The sequence below is a fragment of the Homalodisca vitripennis genome, chromosome 1, assembly GCF_021130785.1.
Source record: "Homalodisca vitripennis isolate AUS2020 chromosome 1, UT_GWSS_2.1, whole genome shotgun sequence".
Taxonomy (NCBI): Eukaryota; Metazoa; Arthropoda; class Insecta; order Hemiptera; family Cicadellidae; genus Homalodisca; species Homalodisca vitripennis.
The window spans coordinates 154073270-154094518 of record NC_060207.1 but is presented as its reverse complement, the minus strand read 5'-3'; the positions used below and the strand labels follow the sequence as shown (position 1 = coordinate 154094518).

Sequence of the window (21249 nt, the reverse complement as noted above, 5' to 3'; positions counted from 1 at the left end):
TGGATTTTATCAAATAATTAAGAGAAACGATACTCCAAAAACCATTTTAATTCAGAAAATATATTCTAGAGAAACCATTCAAGACGAAAATACACTGTATATATTTCGAATTTTTATTGTCAGAGAACCACAATTGAAGAAAATATTCCAAAAATTCAAACTTAAAAAAACATTCCCAAGATATAAATGCTTTTCGGATACCCGATTCATATTCTAGAGGTACGATTGATACTCAGCTGACAGACACCCTGGGCATGGTTGTTACTGTGAACACTACCACACAATCCATGTTACCCTTGCAAAATCGTTAAATAGTAATTGCAGCCATCCATTTCCTTTCCAGTAAAGATTTCATAAAGTCATTACAACATAAGTACCGACAATTTGAAAGCCATTACTCTCGTCACATTCACAGAGTAGTCGGGAAGTATTTATAAACACAGAGGACGGCATTACTCAAGCTAATGTAGCTATTTCCAGGACACAACAATAACTGGGCCAAGTTTAAAAACACGTATCTGGTAGTCGCGTGACACGGAGTGGCGAGTCGTTTGGCACAAACCAGTGAATGGACGGCTCGTTAACTTTTCTAGGGTTTTGTTTTGAATTTCCAGTCCGTTGAGGATAGTTCAATAGAATCGTTAATGTTGTTTAAATGTAACTCTCATACTATTCGAGATCGTATTCAAATTCAGCTACTTCAAAGGGAAAAGCTTTTTGTTTCAACGATTATCTATGTTTCAATGTGCTTTGTTCTGAAAATTCCGTAATCGTTTTATATTTCACTATTTTATAAAAAATACATTAAAAATCAATAATATAACACAGGAAAATATTAAAATATAATAACTGTTTTAGTCCACATTACACCAATCAAAGTGTGCTAAAATACATTATTCTTTTATAAAAGAAATAATTTTGCTAGTTGCTAAATGCTAGTTATTACTCGTTGTCGTATATTTTGTTATTAATATACGTGCATGCACGTATCACAACTATTGTCTGCCAGTAAAAAAAATTCAGTATGGAACTATAAATATTTAAAAATATTAATAGCCACTGTCTTGAACATTATTGTTACATTTAGCTCATTTTACAATAGTGCTATTTTCCTGTGCGTTTTATTGTCTTAGTTATAAACCTAGTGTAACATTGTAAATATCCTACTCACTTGTGTTGTTTGATATTTTGATCATTCATACATGTTTTATTTCACAGTACAAGAAGCAGTTCTTTGCTTTAATGAAAGAGCTATAATGTCAGATATTCATACAAAATATTAGCTGACAGTACGTCAATAATCGAAATACAGCGTAACACGCTTTTTGTTGTCACGCAGGACGCTAAATATTGATATTACGTGTTTGAAGAATAGTGTCTTCTCTATCACTATAGTCCTCTGTAGCATATTAAGGTTTTTATTGAATAAGAGCAACGTGACAAAGGAAGGTCCTTGAAATGCTGTTCTCTAATTAGCACCTTGTAATGGCATTCATGCAATACGTCTGTGAGAGAGCAATAAGAGTCATAAAAATACTAGAAAAAATATTTACCTTGGTTGAAATTTCGTAAGATTCTCTCCCTTTCTCTCTCATACTCATCACAAATTAAGAGTGGATAAAAACTCTTATATGCCTGTAATAGTATCATAACAAACATAACACTCCTTCAAAACATAAATAATATGTTTCTGTTCCGTGTGTTCATACATAGCTTAATTTTATATAGAAAATATTTTACACTTTCAATGAATGATTGAAATGTATAAAAAGAATAATCATATTTATTAACTTAATAGTGAAACATATATAAATATTAATACATTATATAATCAACATATAAATATTAATACATTATAAAAACATATAATTTTATATATATATATATATAATTTTGATTCTATTTTTAAAATATAATAGAATCGAAATTTTATATCTAATCGTAACTTACCTCAAATTTGATTATAAGCGGTACAACTTTAATCACTTTTAATCACTAGAACTAAAAGTTGATCCTAGTTGGTTCATCCGTAATCAAACCTAAATTTCATCCAAATTGGTTTATTGTAACTGAACCAACATATATATATATATATATATATATATATATATATATATATATATATATATATATATATATATATGTATGTATGTATGTATGTATATCTACTACTCAAAACTTTTATACTGTATATATTCTAATTAAATGTCTCTTAATATCGTAAAAAATTACGCTACAAAAACTAAATTTAGCACACTTTTATTTCATGTTATGTAGTATTTTTTGGGTACAGTTACTACTTCGTTCACAAACCCTAAGTGGGAGCAACTCAAAATTTGAAGTTATAACCCCCATCGAGTAAATTTAACATTGTTAATGATGTGTGATTATGTTGGTACAATTTAAACGATCAAGTGAGATATTTATTTAACTAAAAATTTTTCGATAGAAACTCTGTATCAAAATCTGCTGCTATATAAACCACTAAAACCTTTTAAACACACAGGCTCAGTGAAGAATCGGCCTAAATATGGAAGAATTGAAAAACTTACATATGTTAACTGCTACACTGTCAAGATAAGTGGGAATTTAGCAGAGAGCCGTTTGAAGCAGTTTTCATTAAAATCAATACACAAAATTCATCTTGTACACGAGCTGAACGAAGATGACTTTGATTTAAGAGTACAAATGTTGTGATGAAATAATGAGCAAAATAGATAAGCAGACACTTAAATTAAATAATATTGTATTTAGTGACGAGCAACCTATAAGCTTAACGGGGAGGTTGATTGATACACATATCGTCTCTGGAATTATATCAATCTTATTGGGTGCGGGAACATCTCACTCAACATCCTGAAAGAATTAACGTTAGCTAGGTATGTTGAGGTGGTCGGGTTATTGGATCGTTCTTCATTGAATGGAATCTTACTGACGATGTGTACTTAAATATGCTACATCAGATAATTCAACACCAAACATCCAATGGTGATTTTTAACAAATTTTGTTCAAGGTCTAATGCAAAGTTTCAAACCTATACACCCTGTTATTTTACTTAGAGTTGCACTAAAGTCGAAACATAAATTTATACTTTAATTAAATGCCACATATAATTTCACCATTTGTAATTAGTTGTACCTGTTAAACTCCTACTCATCAATAAATATGGAAAATATCAATGAGTTGGTCCCTTCACAATAATTGATTTGAACAGAAACCCGATATGGTATCAAATTAGGGGCTAAGAATGGTTCCAATAATTGTGTGTTAAGGCTACTCTTGGTTGCAGTGTGACGTAGGTCCAGGGCATACCTATTGTAAGTGTGAATGACTAAACCAAACCGCTGTATTGATCAGATCGCCTGTCGACGCGACGCGACACATCGGCTTGTATGAATGTTTCATGGCCGGATTTGCAATCCATTTGCTCCAAATTCAAATGATTGCAACAGAAACATTGTTTAAAACACAAACCATACATAATAATCTAACAATTCAACGTTTATGACCATCATGTTGAGTATTGTGATTTCAGAATTTCAACTATCATCGAAATTATTATAACTTTAACGTTAACTCGATTAATTTCTGCACTTATCCATCTATATCCTAGAATACGAATTTATTATTGGCCTTTTAACTAAAATTACCATTTATACTAACTTGTCTGCATGTTTCCAAAAGTCAGTAAAAAGATAAATATAAAACTATTCTTTTACGACCTTATAAAGATATATGCATTTAATTTTATTTAAAAGTAGACATTTATAATACAGTTTACAGTATGAATTTAGAAATTCGCATATTTGCGCGATATTGAAAATTCGAATATAATATAGTTTGAAGCCAATTAGTTTTGGTAATTATCAATAAATTCGATTTTTTTGTAAGATATTTAGTACAATCTCAAATAATTCGTATCAAACCTTATAAGTGTAGACAGGACTGGCGTAAATGTACAGAACTGGCAACTACTAGCAGTATTTGCACGCAAAAACAGATTTGAAAACGATGACAGTGGCAGTAGTTCACAAGCACCAACTCCTTCAATTTGTAGCTTTGTACTAATACATGTTTAGTCTCATGTTTATTTTATACAAGCACAGTAACTGTTAATAATTCATAGTATTTCGTTGTTTTAAGTAGTAAATCGTCTATTTTTTCTATACAAATTATTTCAAAAATACCTATTCTGAGAAACTGAAAATATAGCCTTTGCGCGCACTTTTACACAACTGGCTAAAAGGCAATTTTAACTATTTATTTGACATTTTTATGCTATGCTTACTACAAAATATCATGGCTTAATAATTAAAATTTCATTGTGAAACCATTTTCCTTCACAAATTGAAAAATAAATCACTTTGAGACGATCCGTGAGCATAACGTTTCTATCGGTACCACGGTACACCAGCCGGTCACCATGGTGGACTTTGGTGCTCCTCGCAGAGCGGTCGGACAATGGACAGCGTACCACTTGCTTCTCTTTTCCTTAACCCCTTCCGGGCCAGGCGGCCAGGCGGCAATATATTGCCGCCTTGATATGTAGGAGTTTTCTTAAATAAATACGACGTCAAATGATTAAAGTTTTATGTTTTTTTATTCCCTGCTATATTTGTAGATAGTTAATATGAATATAATTTTTATTTTGGAGGTCTATGCATTTTTATTTCGTAATTGTCACGTGACATTATCAGGTCACTCGATCTATTGTTGTTAATTCTTTATGCTTTAGTGTAATCGTACCATTGTATGCTGGATTCTTCTTCATTATTTTATTTAGTGGTTGTAAATATTAGTACTGTTACATGCTTAGCTATTGTGTGTTGTAGTTACAATGACTGACAATTTGCGATCTCACGGGAGTGAAATTGTAAGTAGCATATTTGTAAATAGAAAAAGTGTAAATAAATTTCAAATAAAATTGTGTAAATATTTGTTGGTAAATAGTGTTTTTAACTGTATTGAAACTGTTTATGGATCCTACAATCATCTGTTTACCGGTACATCCATAATGTGAATATTTATTTTAAGTTTCTTGCAGTGTAAGAGTCAGTTGCTTTATCACTTGTTGCGAAGTACAATTATGCGTATTTATACAAAATGTGTCATAAAAAATTTATTTATGAGAGAAATAACACAAAATTTTGTATGGTTGTTCCTTTATAAATGTAAAATATAATAACATAGCTTCCTACGGTAAAATTATTTTTCCTTTTTTAGTTATTTACAAAAAAAAATAAAAAAATTAAAAAATTTTTATGTAATCCATTAAAACATTATTTTTTTTTTTAATTTTAAATTACTTAAAACTACATCTATATATTTTTTTGTTGATAGTATATATCTATACGAGTAATTGGGTGCAACTTTTAGGTCATTCTCTAATGTTTATGAAAAGTTATACATTTTAATCTAAGAGACTGCAAAATCGTCAATTTTAGCCTGGCACTTTTGACTAGTCACAAGGGGATATGATATGTGAAAAAAATTTGCAACATCTCATATTTGGTCCTGGCCCTGAAAGGGTTAAGGTTCTTGTATGCTAATAATGAATTTAATCTCACCTAAATCATTAAACCATATTACACTAGTAACATTCAGGCGAGCACGAAGTTTACTCTTTCTTTCCATCAATTTGTCATCTTATCTTTATCGATTATTTTCAGAAAAGTTCAACCTAAATAATAAAATATTTTTTTCTCAAATTTTATGCTTATCGGCCATTAAAAAATTTACGTTACTTTTGATTGGATCAAAAACAATATTGTGAGACAACAAAGATAATGTTAAGTAATATATTGTAAAATAAACATGTACCAATTTGAATTTTATTTACAAATTTTAGTTTTTCACAAACAACTATTACGATTACCTAGATTATTTTTGAAAATGTTGGGAACCACTGGAATTGGTAGCCTACGTTATGCGAGTAGAATGGAATGACTGGGCTATAAAACGTTGTTGTGTTATTTTAGATGATGAGTTTATATTTAAATTCAACATATGCGTCTCAGAGGATTGCGTAATGTCGCGAAACAAGAAACAGCCGCATATAAATCGTCATTATTTCTGTAGTGTGCGACAGATCAAGCGACTTTGCTAAACTTGGGCCAGTTTATTTGTTCGCTGACCTGAAAATAGCAACACTATTCTTCACAAACTGCGTCCATTTCGTTTTCAAAATAGTCTCAAAATGCTAGAAACTTAATTGCTCCTAACAAGCCAAACTTTTTCATCTCTTATATCGAATATAGAAGACATTCGGAATAAGCTTATGTTTTTGAACACGATGTATTCAAAACATCAATAATGTTAAATATTGTTAGTTTGAACATTTTTATGAGTTACATATATCACGAAAAGACTTCAAAGTACAATTAATTGAATTATTAATATTTATAAACATAAATATTAATAATTAATATTTAATTAAATAATAAATTAAATAATATTTTAGTTCAATATGTCTTATACTATTAGATATTATTATATAATTCAGTTATATGAAATAGAAAGTAATAAGATATTCCACGGTATCCGACAGGACTTTTCCCTTCTGGTTTTAATCATTCACTAAGAAAACATTCTTAACTAAAACCATGAAATTTTGCATAATAATTCGATCTATCCAGCCGGAACGATTGGAATCTGATATGTTCTCCAACTTCAGGATTCCAAAACACTACCAACTATACTATTTTTAACAAAATATCCATACGAAAGTGGGTCCGAAGATGGAAATATGCTCCAAATATTTACATTGATACACTTAAGAATATCAGTTACATACTCGTGGGAACCTTTAATTATTTCGTATTCTCTGGCACGTTTTTGGCATTCCATTAAAGGAATAAGGCTGGGGTGCTATGGTACCATATTATCCTTTTCTGCGTATGACGTTTACTTCAGGATTAAATCTTATAGATGTCATGCAAATCTTACTCCTCTGAATTATGCTAATATTATCTGTATAAGTGAATGATTGGTTGCAAAATCTATTAAACCCAAATGACTACTAGAGCGTTCGGAAACTAAAAACTCTTTATAATCTTTCTATTATCATTCTAGCCTTTTTTTCTTATATTGTCAATATTTCGCTTCTTATTTGCCGTTCAAATAGCGTATAAAACCTCTGCCTAAAGATATAGGGGTAGATAAAGGAATTGAACCTGGTATGTAAAATTAAATTGGTAAATATTTACAACTTTGGAATTATGTCTGAATATTTAATGGAGTCTTGAAAACGGAAAGAATACCTAAATGGCCTCTATAAAATATGATGAGTTAAAAAACACTATGCTATTTGTTTACTAGTTTCTGATAAGTCAGCATAAATAGAAACTTTAGATAAACATAAATATAAACTACTAATATAAAATAAAGCTTCATAGGAAATCTTGAACACAAATAAAGCGTGTTTATTAAATATGATTAATATATTACGAGAACGCTTGTATAATGTAGTCCTGAGATCAGTGATTAGCTCATGACATATGGGATGAAATGAATGCGACAATGCTCGTATATACAGCAATTCATAGCCGTTCCTCAGTATTCAGAGTTAGCCATTTACACAAACAAACTAAATTAGAGTCACGTTTCTGTGTTAATGAAAATTTAAGAGTAAAATAAGTTAGTAAGAATAAAACAGTAGGAATAAGTGGGCAGATTTTGTGACAAATAAAATACTGATACGTTTTCAATATCTCAAAAACCTTGTGAGAAAAAACTATTTAGGAAGTGTTATAAGCATTCCAGAACAGTTTTATTTTTTTCTCTAGGTTCATAAATAGTGAGATTGCGAATTTTTATAGTTTAAACGGCCGCCATATTAAAACGAAATGGCGTACCAAGCTGGGCCTATGAACTTAGCCTTTACTTATGGCACGTATTTGTTTATTTATTTACTTTTATTTCCAACACTTTACGTTTAGAAAAATAAAAATGGGTAACCATAAATGTTGTAACAATAGCTTAAAAACTTCTTATAGATTAGATCTCATATACTCTCTTTCCGGATGAAATAAGGGAGTTGGTAGAGAAAGTGGCAAACAAACAGCCTATGGGCCAAAAAAAGCAAACGTGAAAGCGAGATGATTGTGAAACGGAAATTTGTGTGAGCAACGTAACGGAAAACTTTGGAAGACCCACTTTCAGTGGTGACAATAACAAATTGTACTTCATCGAGTGTGAGCTCAGAGCACTGATGGCCTCGCTGCCATCCCAACTGGCAGAACGTTACTTGTAAGTGTGTATTTTCTTGGAAATTAACTTCTTTCCGTACAAACTCATACGTAGCATCCCTAAAAGAATAATTAAATACAGATCTAGGGTTTGCTGTCATGACCGCAGTGTTAATGCACCATTATAAAATTACATAATATATTTAACATATTTAATAAAGACCCTTTGTTGGTGTTGAAGATTTCCTAAGAAGCTTTATTTTAAATTATTAGTTTACATTTATCTTTATTTATTAACTTTAGTTTATTGCCTGAGCGTTAGCTAAACCTATCAGTAGAGGAGCTGGTAAAATTTAATTTCTGCCTATTTTGTCCCTACGATATCGCGAAAAAGAACTTTTCTTTGAACGTTTCCATAAAGGTTCATTCCATAGCACCATCGTGTTTTATGACGGTTTATTTCACTCCACGGGGTTTGCCTGAGCATATTAAACATTTTCACATTGGTCTTAATGGAAATAATCGCAGTATAAATAAATGTGTAAGCAAAATGAGTGCAATTGTGTGACACTTTACTATGTGAGGTATCAACATATGAATCTTAATTTTTAGAAAGTCAAAAATTAGGTGAATGATGGTGGAGATCCATCCATGTGATTTGTCTAAGCGTCAGTGGACCCTCTCACTCAGTAGGCTGACTCAATTTTTTTGACGGCCGTAGGGATATCAACATATCTTTTTTGTATGATAATAATTTATATAAATAGAAAGAAACTAGAATAAAGAAGCAGAATTGTGATAATTTTAAATTAATCTATAACTTTAATTCTAATAATTAAAATGAATAAACATTGTAATAACCAAACAAAAACCCCTACACACGTAACAGATAATTTCAAGTTTACAACGAGAGGAGTGACACTCATTAATACTTATTAATTCAGAAACCATCGCTGTTCAACACGAAATAAATTATAGTAAGGCAACATGAATGAGTGATTTGATTGTGCACTGCATTTCGTACCTAGAGCTTGCAGGATTGGCTTCGTACCATGCCTCACAATTCCATCCTCGGTAGAAGCACATACTTTATGTATAGTAAGTCTATAATCTTAAGTTTTACAATTATACCAGTGAATTTTTTAATAAGGCCAAAAGAAAAACACTAGATTACAAAGAAAAGTTAGTCGTTTTTTGCAGTATCATTACATGGTTATGGATTCAGGGAATAATATGAGTTTAATTATACAAAATTAATTTTTTAAGAGATATTATTTTAAAACACGTAATTTTTTAATTATATTACATTTTAAAAGTATAGTTTTCTCAAAGTAAAGTTAAAAACACATTTCCAACGTAGACAACAATTGCATCCAAGGGGAAACAACTATTAGCACAGAGAAGTTCTTATTGGATAACTGTACATTGTTTTTAATAAGATTTGAAATACTTTACACCTTTCTTTAATCTAGGCCGCAACTAAACTGCTCTGGAGTGTAGGGGGATGATTAGGGTAAAGGGAATTGTCTCTTACCAAATGGAGCTGCACCACTCCATCCCTCATTAACTTATCCCACGTTCATAGTCACGGAGCTCTACATCCTCAGGCACTATAGTCCTTAGCTGTTGGGAGGGGGATGGTGCCACTCTACCCTCCTGTCTCTAGAGCCCTTTCCCTCATATTAATGCTCTAAATAAAGTCACTGAATTATGGTGCCATTAGTTCGAAAGAGCAATAAATCTACTCTACCGGTGAAGGTGTATAATTCTTTAGGCATAAGTACGTATTCCCATGTGTACACTTTTTTATCAACACGTGACCCAAAAATATTAATCATTTTCCATTTATTCAACACTGATGAAAGGTAAATACTTAAACTAAAGATATCATCACTACAATCCTTCATTATCCTGTCGATTTAGCTGTTTTCATTTTAAATACACGGTTTGTTGTACACGTTTGATTGACAGCCACATTTAATTAGTGGTTTGTATAAAATCAGGAGCATATCTATGGCAGTCTCACCTTACTTGTTTGTTTCCTTAATTTCCTCATTTAAAAGTAAGTTACAGGAAAAATGGTAAACAATACGTGTGGTAAGTTGTCCGGAACAACGAGACTAATGTCCAAGATACTGAATTCACTCCCGTATTTCCTCCTACACTAAAATAATATAAAGTTTATTGGCGTTTTGTAGTCATTCCGTAGAATGGTACAATTAATTAAGATATTTACATGATAAAATTTACTATTTGGTTAATAACGTGAAAAAGGCCCATATAAAGTATAACTTATCTTCCCATATAAATAATTTTGTGACATTTTTAAGTTGTTAAGGACGCAATTACATCGAAGGAAGTGTCAAGCTACAAGCATTGTATAACTAGATAAACCTTGGTTCCACGGATATTCAACTCTATTAGTATTTCAGGTTTGAAGTTTTAATATGAAGATATTGCTGTTTCAATATCATCCTAACTTTTAGGAGGAGTAATAGCTTACTGAAAGTCCCTGGTTAATGTAGTGCTCAGATCAAATTCCAGTTAATGATCAGATTCAAGTCCTCAAACTTTACAACAATTATATAAATCTATTTTTGGCATACACGTCTTTTATATAGAAACTGGGGTGTAAAACTTTCCGGAGACAATATCTACAAAGTAAAATAGTTTCGTGGATGAGTCTTAATTTATATGTGGTTAAGGCCATGAATGTACAGTGGTCGGAGGTCATGAATATATTAGCAACGTTCCATGCTACACAACATTCGGATGAAATGGAGTTCAAACGTTACCGAGAACGACATTACGTGGTTCAGCATATTAAGCTGTAGTATAATAGTGGTTACATCCAGATATATCGGGCTTGTAGTCGTTGGACTTAATGTAATATAATCTAATTAATCCTAGTGATTATTAAATTTTATGTATATAAGATAGATAAAAGTTTGGTACTACTGTTTTCATTACACTACTGATTAACTGAAGATTCCAAATATCTAATCACGAATAGTTCTCATTTTTATGCACGTTATTATCAATATTTTTTTATTTTAATAATAGTATGACTAAATTAAAACTCATATCTTTCAGTTTCTTTAATAAATTTATACATTGAACCAAATACTCCTCGATAAGTTTTGAATTTTTTAAAACATTACAATTTTTTGTAGGACTAATTTCCTACAATTAGTCCGTGAAGATAAAAAAAATTACTTTTGTATCGTTCTATTAAAACTAATAGCTATTCAGAAAATAAATATTGGGTAATGTTTTAATCAGGCCCAAGGGATGTAAACAATTGAATATAAACATGTGACTTTACATTCTTAAATTATATACATATAAGGAGTTATGACTTCAGGGAGTGACATGTATTTTAGTAATTTATGGCTTACTGGAAAAAACTTACCATTGACAGTTATTTAAGAAAGTAACATTGTATAAATAAAAACAAATAACTCTCTTTAGTTACCTTGCTTGTAGATACATTGCTGCAAAAATTTCATATCCCAATTTTCAATTTTCTACAAATCTGATTACATGGCATCTCCAAATATTACTTTAAATGCAAAAACTTCTTTGGGTAATATCCAACAATAATTTTTCAGTTTTTTTTGTCCTTGGAAAAGTCGTCGTAAAGAATTGTCGCAGTAAATATTGTGTATTTTTTCAACTGGACATCTATTCCTCCATCGTATAATAACTCTTATATTATAAATGTTCATAAATTATACAAATCCTATCCCTTTTATGATTACGGAATTATGCTTTTATGCTCTGGAATCATGCATATTTTGTATTATCTGCATTTAGTACTGCATGTATGTGCAGTAACTAAGCTTCGAATGTAGACTTGGACTAAAGCCGCGAGAGATAGAAACGTGCGCATTTCAAACGAGGGTTGTTAATACTCAGGACACACAGCTCCACGCACAAAACACTCTTCCTCGTGAATAAATCAACATCACTCCCTCGCGTGTTGGGATGATCCAGCTGCAACTCATACCTGAAATAGTCACCATGATTCACAACGATTCAAAATTTTCAGTGAATTTAACGATCAAAATGAAAAAATCTGCAAGGGTATTATTCTGAATACTTATCTCGTTAATCAGTTCTAGTTTTAAACTGGTGATAAATATTGCTTTCTTCAATAAATAGTTCTTTTTTTGTCTAGGTTTTACATGCTATAATAAACTAGAAATATGCATTAAAGAATAAAATGCGATATATATATATATATATATATATATATATATATATATATATATATGAAACCCCATATATACATATATATATATATATATATATATATATATATATATATATATATATATATATATATATATATATGGGGTTTCTTCATGTAACATCCAACACGGTTAGTTATAAAAACTAAAATAGTTCTCATGGTAAGAGGTAGTCCTGGTGGTTTGGAGGGAACACTTTGATGAAACCATCGTTCAGAGGAATGCAAGAAATTCCCTTTTTGTGACAACAGTAAATTGTGCTGCCTCGTTTGTCAGTATAGATGATTGCGTTCTCGTTCCAACAGAGAAAGCATTACTACGCCTTAGTTCTCTCTTCAAAGAAGTATTTTATTTCCAATATATTATATAAGTTGTTTCACCATAAAAATATTCGTTATTTGTACAGTATATATAAACATGAATATTATTAATTTATAGTTAATTTTCTTCTGCAAGGAAATTCCAATATGTTTATCACACATTTTTAACTGTGATGAAACATATTGGTCTTAATAATTGACCAACATGTTCATCAAATGTGATCATAAATCATAAATGTGATTATAAACTGGTCTTAATATTTTAGCCAGACAAGTTTGGAAGTCCAGCTCCCTCCCCCCACCCATCTACATCACACATCACTAGGATAATCCACACCGGAAATTACGTTTGCCTAGAAGACATTAGAACAAAGATCCATTGGACCAGAAATTCCATACATATTTCAAGTTTTACCAATATTTATTTATAATAAAAAAGACTTCAAATATCTGTATTAATCAGTGTTTACAACTATAAAGAAACCAGAAACATAAAAAGGAAAAAGGAAACAATTGAAATTGAAAACCTAAGGACAACACATCTAGACGCTCGAGCATGGAAGTCTGGTGACAGTGTTGTGTGTGAATGTTGTGTGTGGGAGGGGAGAAAAGGAAATCACCTGTAGTTGAGCGGCTTTCATCAAAAACTGTGCAGAACATCGTCCTCCCACGCTGCAAACATCTTGAATAGAATACACGCTCGAGCATGGCAGTCAGTTGCGAAGGAGGGAGAAATCAGCTTTGAAGCGGTGTCATCTAGGTTGAGACTGATCGAGCACAGCGCAGCAAACATCTTGAATAGAATATAGACGCTCGAGCATGGCAGTCTGTTGACAGTGTTGTGTGTGGGAGGGGAGAAAAGGAAATCACCCGTAGTTGAGCGGCTGTCATCAAAAAACTGTACTGAACATCGTCCTCCCACGCAGCAAACATCTTGAATAGAATATAGACGCTCGAGCATTGGCAGTCTGTGACAGTGTTGTGTGTGGGAGGGGAGAAAAGGAAATCACCCGTAGTTGAGCGGCTGTCATCAAAAACTGTGCTGAACATCGTCCTCCCACGCAGCAAACATCTTGAATAGAATATAGACGCTCGAGCATGGCAGTCTGTTGACAGTGTTGTATGTGGGGAGGGGAGAAAAAGGAAATCACCCGTAGTTGAGCGGCTGTCATCAAAAACTGTGCTGAACATCGTCCTCCCATCCCACGCAGCAAACATCTTGAATAGAATATAGACGCTCGAGCATGGCAGTCTGTTGACAGTGTTGTGTGTGGGAGGGGAGGAGAAAAGGAAATCACCCGTAGTTGAGCGGCTGTCATCAAAAACTGTGCTGAACATCGTCCTCCCACGCAGCAAACATCTTGAATAGAATATAGACGCTCGAGCATGGCAGTCTGTTGACAGTGTTGTGTATGTGGGAGGGGAGAAAAGGAAATCACCCGTAGTTTGAGCGGCTGTCATCAAAAACTGTGCTGAACATCGTCCTTCCCACGCAGCAAACATCTTGAATAGAATATAGACGCTCGAGCATGGCAGTCTGTTGACAGTGTTGTGTGTGGGAGGGGAGAAAAGGAAATCACCCGTAGTTGAGCGGCTGTCATCAAAAACTGTGCTGAACATCGTCCTCCCACGCAGCAAACATCTTGAATAGAATATAGACGCTCGAGCATGGCAGTCTGTTGACAGTGTTGTGTGTGGGAGGGGAGAAAAGGAAATCACCCGTAGTTGAGCGGCTGTCATCAAAAACTGTGCTGAACATCGTCCTCCCACGCAGCAAACATCTTGAATAGAATATAGACGCTCGAGCATGGCAGTCTGTTGACAGTGTTGTGTGTGGGAGGGGAGAAAAGGAAATCACCCGTAGTTGAGCGGCTGTCATCAAAAACTGTGCTGAACATCGTCCTCCCACGCAGCAAACATCTTGAATAGAATATAGACGCTCGAGCATGGCAGTCTGTTGACAGTGTTGTGTGTGGGAGGGGAGAAAAGGAAATCACCCGTAGTTGAGCGGCTGTCATCAAAAACTGTGCTGAACATCGTCCTCCCACGCAGCAAACATCTTGAATAGAATATAGACGCTCGAGCATGGCAGTCTGTTGACAGTGTTGTATGTGGGAGGGGAGAAAAGGAAATCACCCGTAGTTGAGCGGCTGTCATCAAAAACTGTGCTGAACATCGTCCTCCCACGCAGCAAACATCTTGAATAGAATATAGACGCTCGAGCATGGCAGTCTGGTGACAGTGTTGTGTGTGGGAGGGGAGAAAAGGAAATCACCCGTAGTTGAGCGGCTTTCATCAAAAACTGTGCTGAACATCGTCCTCCCACGCTGCAAACATCTTGAATAGAATATAGACGCTCGAGCATGGCAGTCTGTTGACAGTGTTGTATGTGGGAGGGGAGAAAAGGAAATCACCCGTAGTTGAGCGGCTGTCATCAAAAACTGTGCTGAACATCGTCCTCCCACGCAGCAAACATCTTGAATAGAATATAGACGCTCGAGCGTGGCAGTCTGGTGACAGTGTTGTGTGTGAATGTTGTGTGTGGGAGGGGAGAAAAGGAAATCACCTGTAGTTGAGCGGCTTTCATCAAAAATGGTGCTGAATATCGTCCTCCCACGCCACAAACATTATCCCCTTCCACTCTGTGCCCGGATATTTGTATCTGTAGAAAAACACTCAACCAAATGATTGTGTACTGTTGTTTGTGTCACTGCGGGGTGTTTATTCCAATTGTCAGCCAGTAATTCTATTTGAATTAAATAGCATACATAACTGTTTAACTTATATTTCTGAGTACCTAACTTAATTGTCATTGAAATATTTCGTCCAGTTTATTCGAAGGTTAAAAAGTCGGTCAAAGCATCAATTGGCTAAGCCACATGATTAATTTCAGGGATGTAGGAATTAGAAATCAAGTTTCAGGAACTGATAGGTATTTTGTGTTTGTGGCCTACAAAACAAATCACTTTTACTGGTTGGATAAATATAATTTTATCAGTGACTAATATAATTTTGTTTTAGTATTGTAATAGCAATTAAATTATGATAAGCATATTCGTTAATAAATGAACTATAAATTGTGTAACAGCTTACAATTTAATTCTTTGAAACATAATCATTTCAATTAAAATCTATTTAAATTTCTTAACTGCTTAGTTTGCATTTATAATTATTGTCAATGTTCTTTTCTGTCGATGTTTATTGAAGAAGGAAACGTAATTTTGTATAGTTTTTACTAACTAAAAGGCTAACTGCATCCTAATTAGATAGAATAGTTATTAATGATTAATAATGCAGTAATAATAGTTGTATATGTTTACAGTAGACTAGTAAAATAATAACACAGGTAGGTTTCTCTATCGAATAGTAAAAGATTGACTCTGATCTTCAAAAAAGAGAATAATTTTATAATTATGTTAAAATCCCCTTTCCATTTCAACCAGAATAATACTTTATTATCTGGGCGTTAGCAAAGCCTACCACTCGAAAGACTGGATAATTTTTGTTTTTTTCTGTCTGTCGGTATGATATATGGCTAAGTACCTGGCTAATTGACGACATTTTGAACGAAGCTTCATTTCTATATAAGCAACATCGAGTTCGATGGTGGAACATGTCACTCCATGACATTTGGTTGAGCGTTAAAGGACTTTTCCACTTATGGGTATCATGTAAAAATTATGACAACGAAATCGTGTAGAACAATAAATTTGTAAACAAAATTAAGTAATATCATATGACATCTTTAAACCTTTGCAAATAACACAAGTAACCTAATGTTGAGCTATAGATTCGAAATTGTGCATGCACCATTAGCGGAACCTGCTACGCGACACATGGTGTGGCGTACTCCTATAGATTGTTTTAATTACACAGTAAGAAAATTAATATTCACTAACCATTTCAATTCTAATATAAAGCGTGATAATTATAAAGTTTATACCTAGTGCAAGATGTAATATGATTCTAGAAGATGAAGGCTTAAATTGTCGATGTATTCCTTATTTACCATACCGTGACTATCCCAGCTTCGAAGTGTACTGCTTTATTTGTTCTAACACGTACATTTGTGAGTGTTTGATAGTGTAGTATCTCACACTTCTTTATGAGTGACTGATTAGACGGTGACCCGAGCAAACTAGCACTCAAAGCTCACAGTAGAGTTGACATTGAGTTAAGCCAACTATTCGTATATTCAACATCTTAAGTCATTTAGATATGCAATAACATTGTTTCTCAAAGATTTTCCATTGTAAAGACAGCTACGTTAAAAGGTTATATTTTAGTTGAGTTTCCAGTTGTTATCATAAACTACACAACACAAACTTAAGTTCAGAGAGATTGTACTCACTGAATGTTCAAGGTCTTCTTATTCATTAGTAAAATATCGTCAGTTTGAACTTTTGGAATGTGCCCTGTAAGAGTGATAACACAGTGGCTGGATACTGGCGGAACATGTAAGACTTCTACAGTCGGTATTCATGAGATTGGATAAAGCCAACTGAATCGATAGGTAATATTGAGTTGAACATTGGAACTGGGACAACACATGTTCTTCTATATTGTGACGGAATCGAATCCCCCAAACAATCGCAGTCCTATGTATTCATATTTGTGTCTGTAAATATGTGATCTAAGTGATTCTTCTTTTACAGAATGCGTTGATGTTTTTTCATTAATATTAATAAATACAATAAAGTAAATACACTCATAGTATTTTAATTAATGCTAATAAAGCAACAAGGTATTTTAGAATGTTATTACGTGATCATTATTGATACATCGTATGGTCAAGAAATTAAATTACGAAATTTTATTACCAATACATTAATATTACAATTTCAAATTTAATAAACTTATTGTGGTAGTTGTATGTGTTTGTAATTGTACTGCATATTCCATTAAAAACAATTAGTATAATTTTTTTATATTAATATAAAAATTAAATGAACACATTGGCATGAGCTTCTGTGTACTGATTTCTAAGACCATTACAATAAATTTATATACGTATTTTTACGTCATTATTTTAGTAATAAATGTAATCCACTTCATTTAAAGTATGTTTAACAGTTAACAAGATGCATATTTATTTTTCTTAGTATTTTGTATATTTTGGATAAAAACCTTTCCCTTATTCATTTAATTACAAAACAACATAGATTTTGTATTCGTAAACTACAACTACACTTACATGTTTAAATTTATTAAGCTTTAATTACTCTTTAAGCAAATGTCTGAAATTAGCATACGTTTACGGAAGCCCACTTATGATGCTTAGAGGACAAAGCATTATCAGCCAAATTTGAAATGTATCTTTATTTGCTCGTATTAAAAAAAATATATTAAAATTAAACAGATGAGCAAATATAAATAGCGACTAGAATCACGATAAGAATTCTAAATACGAATAAGTAGTATCTTTGGGATCATTGCAGAACCAAAATATGGTTGGAATACATGAAAATAATCATTGTATGATTACATTCCATTGTTTAAAAAACTTCCAGTTCGTAAATATTAAAAATTAGTGACTTGATTTGTACAACTATATTTGTTATGATGCCAAATGTATAATGCCACCATCACGTTCACTATGCTCTTTTTAAGTTTTAAATATTTAAGCTTTAAATACAAACTTTGGCTTCAAAGAAAATTACATTTGAATATTGTAATATAATAATAAAAAAAAAACTGCTTCAACTTGTACTAAAATCAAGGAACTAAAAAGTAAAAAATCAAATTAATTTGACAATATGAAAGTTTTTCAAAGCGGCCCCAAATTTTAGGGACGCATTGTATTAAGCCATTAATTCTAAAGCTATACGTTACGAACATGTCTCCCTTATTGCAGGTCTTCAAGACATAGTGCGTAATGTTTCAAAGCAACGAAAGGAAACTTTTATTTAGAACTTTACATCATAATAATTTATTCATTCGATAATGGGATATTTATATTTCTTCAATGCAGTAGCGGTTATGTTCAATTAATATACTGTAAATGTTATTATAATATGTGTGTAGGTGTATAAGAGATACTACCCTCTATGAAAGTATGAATCATAAGTACATAGATTTTATCTTTCTTTTCAGTGAAGTAATTCGATGACTTTATTTAATCTACATCATGATCTAAGAAAACTATTTTCTTATCTTTCTACACAACTTTCTATCTTCAATTTGCGCCTTTTTTAACGCTTAATTACTCTGTAGTATGTTTAATATTTGGCACTACCTTAAAATATCGTTTGGAATTGGTTTTGAGTAGCTTTAATTTTGTCAAATTAAAACTATTATTTTTACATATTAGTTCCTTTATTTTAGAACAAGTTTATTTTTATTTTAGAAATTGTATTATATTAAAACTTTTGGTGGCTAGTGTTGCACACTCCCTCCTGTAATTAAAAAATACAGATGATTTTCAGGTAGTACAACGAAACATTTGGTGACTCCATTTATTAGATATTGTATTTAGTAGAAGGACGTGCCAATTCTTACTGGATTATTAATTTAATCCATCTCGTCTTGAAGGAATACTGATACAAATAGAAATATTTCCCAAATGTCTATGGGATAAGCTATGTTCATTTAAAAGGAGTTTTTCTGGACTCTCATAAATCTTACTGTTCTGAGACTGATTTCACAATGCTTCTAATAGAAATGTCACTCAAACGATTAGTATGTATGATTGACAGCGGGTTCCCAAACATCTATGAGTTAAGTTAAGGTCGTTAAAAGGTATCTCGTACATCTCAGCATTTTATTCCTTCCTTTTGCTCCATGTCATGATTCAAAGGATTCCTAGAGGAAGCTCATTTGAAAACCTGTGTAACCAGGTTGTAAAAGCTTACTGCACCAACTATGACTATGAGGTATCAAATGGTGATTTGAAAATGTCCAATCTCAGCACTTAGCCCTCTCTCATTGCTCCAGACGGATTCTACATTGCCTCCAACAGCAATGAGACTCGGACGGCTACTCTGAAGAAAGATAGGTTTCCCTGGATTTGTGGTATAGGTTATGGCCAGTGGAAGAAAGCTGCATCATTCACCAAATCCTGACTTATTGCACATATAAAGTTCTTCCAATTTCCTCAAATATGGTCATTACTCGGACCATTACCATGAAAAATCGTAGGTACGCTAGCATATGTGAGTTATCCTGTCCCGTTGATACAGGTTGGATTATTATTGTACCTCCAATATTGATGTCATTCGGACCATTACCATGAACAATGATAGGTTCCCTAGCATCTGTGAGTTATCCTGTCCCGTTAATACAGGATGGATTATTATTGTACCTCCAATATTGATGTCATTCGGACCATTACCATGAACAATGATAGGTTCCCTAGCATATGTGAGTTATCCTGTCCCGTTAATACAGGTTGGATTATTATTGTACCTCCAATATTGATGTCATTCGGACCATTACCATGAACAATGATAGGTTCCCTAGCATCTGTGAGTTATCCTGTCCCGTTAATACAGGTTAGATTATTATTGTACCTCCAATATTGATGTCATTCGGACCATTACCATGAACAATGATAGGTACCCTAGCATCTGTGAGTTATCCTGTCCCGTTAATACAGGATGGATTATTATTGTACCTCCAATATTGATGTAATTCGGGCCATTACCATGAACAATGATAGGTTCCCTAGCATCTGTGAGTTATCCTGTCCCGTTAATACAGGTTGGATTATTGTTGTACCTCCAATATTGATGTAATTCGGACCATTACCATGAACAAAGATAGGTTCCCTAGCATCTGTGAATTATCCTGTCCCGTTAATACAGGATGGATTTTTATTTTACCTCCAATATTGATATGATTCGGATCATTACTATGATCAATGATATGTTTCCTACCAACTGCGAGGTAAGTTATGACCGATGGAAGAAAACTATATCTCATTCCGTATAGTTGCCCCAAGTCGAGATTTAAAGGCTACAGGTGTTTCTTTATTTATTTATTTTTCCAACGGAATTACACCAGTAGTACACATAAATAAGTTAAAAGAGTATAAACGATTCATAGCACTAATAATATTTACATATATAATTAAATAACACAGTGTTAAAAATAAATAATTAACAAAACAACGAATGTGTAAGAAATATAAGTTAGTTAACAAATAATCAACAAAAAGGTAAAAAAATACAAATACAATAATAAATAGTTAAATATAAAAACGAGCAACAGTAATAAATTTGTGGTTGTATGATAAGAAATAAATAACAACAAAGTAATGCAAATTTGATAAATAACCATATGCAAAAATAAAAACATATTACCAGCAACACACAAGAAAAGCTAAATAATCAGGAACATGCGTAAACATAAATAATAATCAACAACAATCTTAAATAATTTTAAATGAACATTAACTAAATTCGCTACATGCATACTAGAAAGACGTATTGTTTGGGTGTGGGTGTGTTGTGGGTGTGGGTTTAGCTCTGATGTATACCAGGAAACTTCCC

At 32.6% G+C, this 21249-nt stretch overlaps 1 protein-coding gene across 1 annotated transcript in view; it reads left to right on the top strand.

The window, feature by feature from the left end:
• Window positions 1-21249, top strand: part of LOC124374269 (Kv channel-interacting protein 1) — a 226127-nt gene that overhangs the window by 72993 nt on the left and 131885 nt on the right. The window lies entirely within an intron of this gene.